Source organism: Tupaia chinensis, unplaced genomic scaffold, assembly GCF_000334495.1.
Source record: "Tupaia chinensis unplaced genomic scaffold, TupChi_1.0 Scaffold148039_1, whole genome shotgun sequence".
Classification (NCBI taxonomy): Eukaryota; Metazoa; Chordata; class Mammalia; order Scandentia; family Tupaiidae; genus Tupaia; species Tupaia belangeri.
The window spans coordinates 75,609-85,083 of record NW_006207889.1 but is presented as its reverse complement, the minus strand read 5'-3'; positions in this window follow the sequence as shown (position 1 = coordinate 85,083).

The following is a 9,475-nucleotide window of genomic DNA, read 5'->3' as shown; positions in this document are numbered from 1 at the left end:
CTTTCTATTAGTCACTTCCCTCCCTTTGTAGTCTCTAGAATCCACACCCATCACATCTTCAGATCTCTCAAACTCTGGCATAGATAGTACTAATTGAGTTGGGACATACAGTACATATCTTGCAAAGTTTGGCTCATTTCACTCAACATTAAGTCTTTTATATGCATCCATTTGGATTTCATGGTTTCTTTCTTTCTTTTTCTTTTTTTTTTTTGAGAGAGAGAGAGGAAGATTTTTTGCTATTGGGCATGTACACTTACCAGAGAGACAGACAGACAGAGAGACAGAAAGTGAGGAATCCCTCTCACACAGGGAGGATGGCCATGCCACAACCCTTTCTCCTCAATTCTCTTCTCATGATTTTGAGCACAAAATTACATATGCCTGGTGTGAGTTTTAAGTCTCAATGTCCAGGACTTCAAACCATGACCAACTACATGGGAGCCCAGCAATGTAACTAATATACCATCTGCTGGCTCCTCATTGTTTCTTATGGATGTGTAATATTCCACAGTATATTTGTGTCAACTCAGTCATCAGTTTTGGGACACTTATATTGGTTCCAAGTTTTAGCAATTGTGAATAATGCTGTAATAAGCATGGGATGTGCAAGTGTGTTTTCCATTAAGTGTTTTCCTATCCTTTGGGTAAATATCAAGTAGTGGGATTACTGGGTCATATGTAAGTTTTATTTGTAGGTTTTTGAGAAACCTCCATATTATTTTCCACACAGGTTGAACTTATTAACATTCCCATTAACAGAGTTCCCTTCCCACCACAGTCTCATGAGCACTTGTTCTTCTTTCTTTCTCTTTCTTTCTCTTTCTTTCTTTCTTTCTTTCTTTCTTTCTTTCTTTCTTTCTTTCTTTCTTTCTTTCTTTCTTTCTTTCTTTCTTTTTTATCTAAGCCATTTTATCTGGGGTTAAATGGTGTTTCATTGTGGCTTTTAATTTGCATTTTCCTTATGACAAGAGACTTTGAACATGTTTTATATTATTCTTGGCCATTTGTAAATATTTCTTAAAGTGTTTTATGTTAAATTTATTTGCTCATTTTTTAATTACATTATTTATTTTCTTGGTGGGTGAGCTTCTTGAGTTCCCTATATATTCTGGATATCAATCCCTCATCTGAAGAATAATTTGCAAATATTTTCTCTCATTCTGAGGGTTGTCTCTTCAGTCTAATCTGGAAATCCCATTCTTAATGTGAGAGTACTATAAAGAAATGTATTTAAGACCTGCATCACTAAATTGGTATGTAACCCAACACAGAGTCTCATTAAAAACTAATCAAACTATGAATAAAGAGAAGTATTGTCAAAAGTAGAACAACACATAAATAAAATTGAGAATTATCTTTGCACATATATTGCTCTCCTTTCTCTACATAGATGTGATCTGAATAAGATAACAAATTCTACCTTCTCTTTCTGGTATTCTTTCCATCACAAAACCCAGGACAAGTTATGTGGTAAAAGTGCAATTGATCCTTGTCATTTGTCTAACTTAAATTAGTGTAATGTAAGCAATATCTTACAAATCAATTTAAAGAGATTTTCAGACCCAAGTCAGACAAAATGCCAATTTGTAACTAACTGTGTCTCCAGGCTGATGACATACATCCGGAATATCTCATTATTTCTTTTTAAATTCTGCCAGAGGGTATGTACACTCACAAGAGAGAAACAGAGATAGAGAATGAAAGTGAGAAAGCATTCCCTATGGGTACTGGTCATGATCCAATCTTTCTCCTCTATTTCTCTTTCTTTCCTCTTGGGATTTTGGCCCACATGCACATGTGCCTGACATGTTTCTCAAGCTGCAAGACATGTTTCTCAAGCTGCAAATATGGAACTCAAACTGTTTAGTAGTAGCCTTAACCACCATGTCATTGGCTAGCCCAAATATCAAGACTATTTCTGTAATTCCTGGAATTCAGTTCTAGTTACAGGCATTAAATAGTATATTGAATTCTGGTGCAATTTCCTGATTTACTTATTTATTTGCCATAGGACACATGTGCTTCTTGACAGAGAGAGACAGTGAAGTGAGAGAGAACAAGAGAAATAACCTCCGCCCATGGGGTGATGACAGTGATAGCAAAAGTGAGGAATCAGCCCACAGTGAGGTGGCTATGCCACAATCCCTTCTCCTCCATTCTCCTCCTGGGATTATGGGCATGCAAACACATGTTCCTGGAATGATTTTCAAGCCACCAGGTCTGGGACTCAAACTGTAGTCAGCTGTGTGAGAGTCCAGTGCCTTAACCACTACAAACCCATTGGGGTGGGCAGGAGTGGGAGTCTGGAGGAGAGGCCTGCTTGAGCTGGAACCAAAGTCTCCTGGAAGATGGTTGGGGCCTGAGAAGGAGGTCATGTATCACTACAACCATTGTGTCTTGTGTTCCAAATATAACTTGGGGTTGGGGCAGCACTCATTAGAAGAGGCCTGCTGAAACTGAAACCAAGGTCTCCTTGTAGACAGTTGGCACCTGAGAAACAGGCCACACAGCAGCATAGTCAAGGTGTCTTTTGTTCAAAAGACAAACTTGGTGGGTGAGGCAGCACTCAAAAGGGAGACCTGCTGGAACTAGAACCAAAGTTTCTCAGTGGGCAGTTGGGGCCTGAGAAGCAGGCCATGCAACCAATGTATCTCATTAACAAAAGAAAACCCCAGGGGTGGAGTGGCACTCATGAAGAGTGTTGCATACATTTCTAAATGTTTGCACTAAAATGAATTCATACTCTAATTCAATTTTTCCACAAAAGTTTTGAGATCCTCTGTACAAGTGCTTTTATTTGAATAGAGACAATCCAAACCAAATTAGAAGATAGAAGCCTCAGTAACTGTCTCCCTATTCTCTTTTTTTTGTTGTTGCTGTTGTTCAATACAATAATGATAATCAAAATATATGTGACTGTTTCTCACTATTCATGGGTGATTTGTTCTAGGACCCCCCCCCATAGATGCCACAATCTGCAGATATTGAAACATCTTATATAAAATGTCATAGTGTTTTTATATAATCTACATGCATCCCCTCATATACTTAAGTCATTTTGAGATGCCTTATAGTATCTAATGGAATATAAATACTATGTAAATAGTTGCTATACTGTATTGTTTAAGGAATAATGGCAAGACAATAATCCCTATACATGTTCAGTACAGATGCAATGATCATAGGCCTGGCTACATACTACATATAAACAAAAATAAAATTTTGATCTGTGGTTGTTTGAATCCATAGATGTGGACTTATGGCTATGGAGGTATGACTGTATAATGATAGAAGTAGTAGCTAATATTTTCTGAGCTCTTGCTTTTTGTTAAACATAATGCTTAATCCATTTAATAATTTTTTAAGCATCAGTTCTGTTATCTCCATTTTATAGATATGATAATCAATTTTTGAGAACTTAAATAAATTGTCAAGGTTATTTTAAGTAACACAGACAGAAATTGAGCCCCAAAATATCTTATACCAAATCATGTTTGGCTTTATCCTGCAGCACCAGACTATTCACAGTGCTGTAGCTAGTGAGACAAAATATTTGCTCCACAAATTTCCATTCAGGCACTATGAACTAAATATGCATTTTCTATCAGAGGACTGTTTTTCTCAGTACCTTTAAATACAGAGCCTTCATGAATCAAGTCTTCCCTTCAAATAATATATTCTATAGTCACTCTAGTAAATTATAAACTAGCCTCTAATTAATATTTCCAAGTAATGATGAACTCATTGGGGTCAACAGATGGCATGATGGGGTGCTGGACTCCCACATGACTGACTATAGTCTAAGTTCCAGATCACATGTCTTGGTTTCCTGCTTTCTCTCTCTCTCTTTCTGTTATGTGTCTCTGTCTTTCCCTGGTGAGCACATGTGCCCTGTAGCAAATTTTAAAATGATAATAATGATAAATAAAATTAAGAGGGTGGGAAAGGACAGACAGGACAGAGGGTCAACAGAGAGTCAGAAATCGGGGTAAATATATATATATATATATATATATATATATATGAAACTAGAAATGGAAAATTTTTGATGATAGCATACATGATTAAGCCACTATGCAGTATGTTGTAGATGGGAAATCACATTTTGTATGCTATGATGATGCTTAGGGAATAAATGTAAATTAAGTTAAAAAAAGTTTCAGAAAAAAATATTTCAGAAGTAAATTACTGTACACTTGTGACTAGATTCTAACTTTGTTTACATTTTTAGTTTAACATATTATGTGAATCAATAAAGATGGGAAAAAGTACAATAAGGAAGGAAGAAAGGGGAAGGAAAAAAGTAAATGTATGCTTAATTGACAAAAAATAAGAAGCTATTTGCTGATAAGTTATAGAGTAATATCTTTGGCTTGACTGACATGCATAGTATTTGTGCTAGAAAAAGAAATGTACACTGTAAAGATGTGATTAAATGTAAATAAATAAATTAGGGACCAGCAGTTAGCGTAATGGCTATGTCGCTGGACTCCCATGTAGTTGACCATGGTTTGAGTCCCAGACCCGGTGGCTTAAACTCACGCTGGGTGTGTGTGCATGCGCGCCCAAGATCCTGAGAGGAGAATGGAGGAGAAGGGATTGTGGCATGGCCATTCCCTCTGGGAAGTGATTTCTCGCTCTCTGTCTCTCTATCTCTGTCTGTCTTTCTGACAAGCTCACGCGCTCTATAGCAAAAACCTCTCCAAGGGACCAGCAGTTAGCATAATGGCTATGTTGCTGGACTCCCATGTAGTCGACCATGGTTCGCATCCTGGACCTGGTAGCTTAAAACTCATGCCGGGTGCATGTGCGTGCATGCCCAAGATCCTGAGAGGAGAGCGGAGGAGAACGGATTGTGGCGTAGCTATTTCCCCTGGGGGTGATGCATCTTGCTATGATGCAATCTTCCTTTCCCATCATTCCAATTAGCTAGGAGTATAGGCATGCACCACCACACTGGGCATATTTAGGTTGACTTGGGAACAAAACCTGGGATTCTCATGTGGCCCCAATCTTGCACAGCAACACCCTACCACTTGCACCCAGTGATTGGGCCTAAATTAGTATATTATTTTTTAAGAGGTTTTTAATGCTTTAGGGCACATTTGCTCACTGGAGAAAGAGAGAGACAGAGAGAGACAGTGAGAGGGAAAGTGAAAAATCACCTCCCAGGGAGGAATGGCCACACTGAAACCCCTTCTCCTCCATTCTCCTTCTGGGATTTTGGGCACATGTGCACATGTGCTAGGTGTGAGTTTCAAGCCACAGTCAGCTGTGTGAGATTCCAGTGATGTAACCAATATATCATCTGCTGGCTCCCTGAATTAGTATTCTTAAAAGCAAAAACTACAGATTACATTTTCCTTGATTTCAGCCAATTAGAAATGTAACAGGACATTTAGAATAGTTTTGAAAACAACTAATCCAACTATGACTTGATTTTATTCCTCATTATTCAGTATCTAATGTTAGAGATGTTCTACGCCACACTCCAGACCAATGACACCCAAATACAAAACAAAATTGAGTTATAATATTTTGAAGGGAACATCAGCAAGATGGTAAAAGAGTTTTCAACACTCATTCCCTCACAAACTCATCAAGTGAACCATCCATACAATGAAAAATCTTCACAAGAACTATCAGTCCAGGTAAGAGATAACAGAGCTTTTGTGGAACACAAAAAAAATTTTTTTTAAATGCATTGATAAGGACAGAAAGAATAGTTTCATGCTACCTGCATTGCCCCTCCCATTCAAAATGATCAGCCCATGCAATGCAGTGTGGAAAGGGGCATTCTCTAAGTACGGTAAAGACAGCGAAGAGTGCATCCTCTCTTTATTATAAAATCTAAAAGTATACCAGCCCCCATGGTTCTATGCTCTATGTCAGCCTTCATAACACAGGACACAAACCTATCCATGTCCACACAGACTTTAGAGCAGCAACAGTGCTAGACTCGCCCCAATGAACCCAAGTGCCAGACCTGGCCTAGTAGACATAGACACCCATCCAATCTCCATTATCCAAGGTTTAAAACTGGAGCCATGGACCCATCATTTAGATCCACATCTGCAGACCCAGGTTCTAGGATCATTCGTGTACAACAAGATTCCAAACCTACCCACACATATCAAAGCACCTGTGAAACCAGGTGACAGATCTGCCCACCAGTTGACCCAGACACCAGGCCAACCCACCTGAGAACTCCAGGAGCAGGTATGCCTACAGACTCTGTGAACTGACTCAACCAAAATTTCTAGATGAGTTTACTGGTAAAGGATTTTCTTTAGTCTCTTAAAACTAGAAGAGGTACCAACTTCTTCAAATATGCAGATACCAACACAAAGTTAAAATACTACTGAGGGACCAGCAGATGGCATAATGGTTAGGTTGCTGGACTCTCATGTAGTCAATTGTGGCTCAAGTTCAGGAACTGGTGGTTTAAAACTCATGCCAGGCATGTGTGCACAAAATCTCAAGAGGAGAATAGAGGAAAAGAAATTGCAGTGTGGCCATCTCCTTGGGTGGGTGATTTCTTACTTTCTGTCTATCTCTTTGGTGAGCGCACATACCCTATAGCAAAAATCTCTCCCTCTCAAAAAAAAAAAAAAAAAATTCTTTATAATCTGGGAAACATGACACCATCAAAGGAAAAAAGTAAAACACTAGTAGCTGACCCTAAAAATATAGAGCTATATAAAATCCTGGTAATGAATTCAAAATAACCATATTAAACAAGTTCAGTGAGTTACAAGAGAACATAAACAAACAACTAAAAAGTATCAGGAAAATAAAATGTGAACAAAATAAAAAGTTCAACAAAGAGGTAGAAATCGTAAAAAAAAGAAGCAAAAAGAAACTCTGGAGCTGAAGAACACAATGACTAAACTGACAAATGCCATAGAGAGCTTAACTTTATCAAGCAGAAAAGAAAATAATAAATCAACAAGCACAAAGAGAGGTCACTTGAGTATCCAGTCATAAAAAAAAAAAAAAAAAAAAAAATAGGAATAAAACAATAATAAAAATGAGAGAAGAAAGTTTTTGGTATTTATAGGAAATCATTAATAAAAATCAATACATACATCATAAGAATCTCGAAGGAACAAAAAAGAGAAAGATAACAGAAAACTTCTTACATCTAGAGAGTGAAATAAAAATATAGATTCATGAAATTCAAAAACTCTAAATAGACTAATAATAAACAAATCTTCAACAAGAAATATATTCAAATTCTCAAAAGACAAAGAGAATTTTGAAAGCAACAAGAGAATACTAACCCACAATAAACATAAGAACTCACATCAGGCTAACTGTAGATTTCTCAGCAAAAGCCTTACAAGCCAGACACAGAAATGGTTTATTACCTGTTGATAACATGTATTGGATTCTCAACTGGACTGGTCTGAGAAGTATTTCATGTTAGGTAAATTCTCTGTACAAGCCAAATAATATATAGCAATTAAATGTTTTAAAAAATAAAATAATTAAAAAAATCTATTTACTGCTGCTGATGTTTATAGAAATGTCTTTGTCTTGATTGATATGCATGGTAATCGTGCTGGAAAAAGAAATGTTATACACTGTATAGATATATGTGATTAAATGTAATAAGAAAAAGTAAATAAATTTAAAAAAAAAAGAAAGAAAAAAGAGAAAGTAGTATAATATTTTCAAAGTGATGAAAGAAAACAAATGAACAGATAAACAAAAACCTGTCCACCAAGAATACTATCTCTAACAAATCTGCCCTTCAAAATGTTCAAAAAGGAGAAATAAGGACTATGCCAGAAAAATAAAAATTGGGGAAATTCATTATGTCCCAAGACGTGCCCAGTATCCCAAAAGGAAAATGGAGGAGAAGGGATTTCAGCATGGCCATTCCCCCTGGGGGGTGATTTCTTGCTTTTTCTCTCTCTCTGTCTTTCTGGTGAGCCCATGCACCCTATAGCAAAACCTCTTAAAAAAAAAAAGAACATAGTCAAATTCAGAGTAAATTAATACTGCAGTGTTTTTCTGTAAATCACCTAACTCTGTTTCAAAGGTAAAGGACAAAAGTATTAGAAATTTTTTAAAAAGCTACAATAATTTTTAATGTGTACACTATATTGCATATGTATTGTATACATTGCATAATAAGTATGATATTTTATATTAAAAGTTCTAAATCATAGCATCAATAATATATGTGTAGAAGATCAATAATACATGTGTAGAAGAAAGAGAAGTTAAAATGTAGAGTTGTTGGGGACCAGCAGATGGCATAATGGTTATGTCACTGGACTCTCACATACTTGACTGCAGTTCAAGTCCTGGACCCGGTGGATTAAACTCATGCCTGGTGCATGTGCGTGCATGCCCAAAATCCCGAGAGGGGAATGGAAGAGAAGGGACTGTGGCTTGGACATCCCTCTGGGGGGTGATTTCTCTCTGTTTCTCTCTGTTTCTCTGGTGAGTGTATGTGCCCTATAGTAAAAATCTGTCTCAAAAAAAAAAAAGAATCATTGTATGCACTTGAACATAAGTTGTGATAACATAAAATAAACTGTAATAAGATGTTTTATGTAACTTCAAGCTAACAACAATGAAAAACCCTATGGTAGATAATGCAAAAGATAAAGTAATCAGAACATACCACTTTAAAAAATCATCTAGCCACAAAATACTAAGAGAGAAAGAAGAACAAAGGAACTACAAAGCAGTTAGAAAGCAATGAATAAAATGATAGTAGTAAGCCTTACCAATCTGCAATTATTTCAATAAAAATGTCTTAAATTATTTAATCAAAAAAGAGTTATGGGCCACCAAGTGGCATGGTGGTTAAGGCACTAGATTTCACACAGCCACCTATGGAGGTTGAGTCGCAGACCTGGAGTCTTGAAAAAAAGTGTTGGCATGTTTGCATGTGTGCCCAGAATCTTGAGAGAATATAAGAAAAGGAATTCAGGCATGGCCATCCCCTCTACGGGAGATTAGTTTTCTAACTTTTTCTCTTTCTCTCTCTCTCCATCTCTGGTGAGTGCATTCACTCATAATGAAACTTAAAAACAAAAAAGTAAAACATCTCACTTACTTTTTTAAATTTATTTTAAGTTTATATAGTAGGTTGTCAGAAAAGTCATGATGTATATTTTATGTTTTTCTATGCAAATATGTCTTGACATTTCTGATGATACAATTTTTTTTTACTTTCTTTTACTTTTTTTAAAGGTAAATATTTTACATTTAATCACTGTTGATCTTTATAGCATACAAAATTATTTTTCCCAGTATGCATATAATCATCAACAATTCATATGTTTGTCCATTATGATTATACTAATTTGCATTCCCATCAGCAGTGTAGGAGGGTTCCCTTTTCACCACAGCCTTGCCAACTCTTAGCATTCTTTCTTTCTTTCTTTTTTTTTTTGGAGAGATTTTCACTGTAGGGCGCGTGCGCTCGCCAGACAGACAGAGAGAGACATAG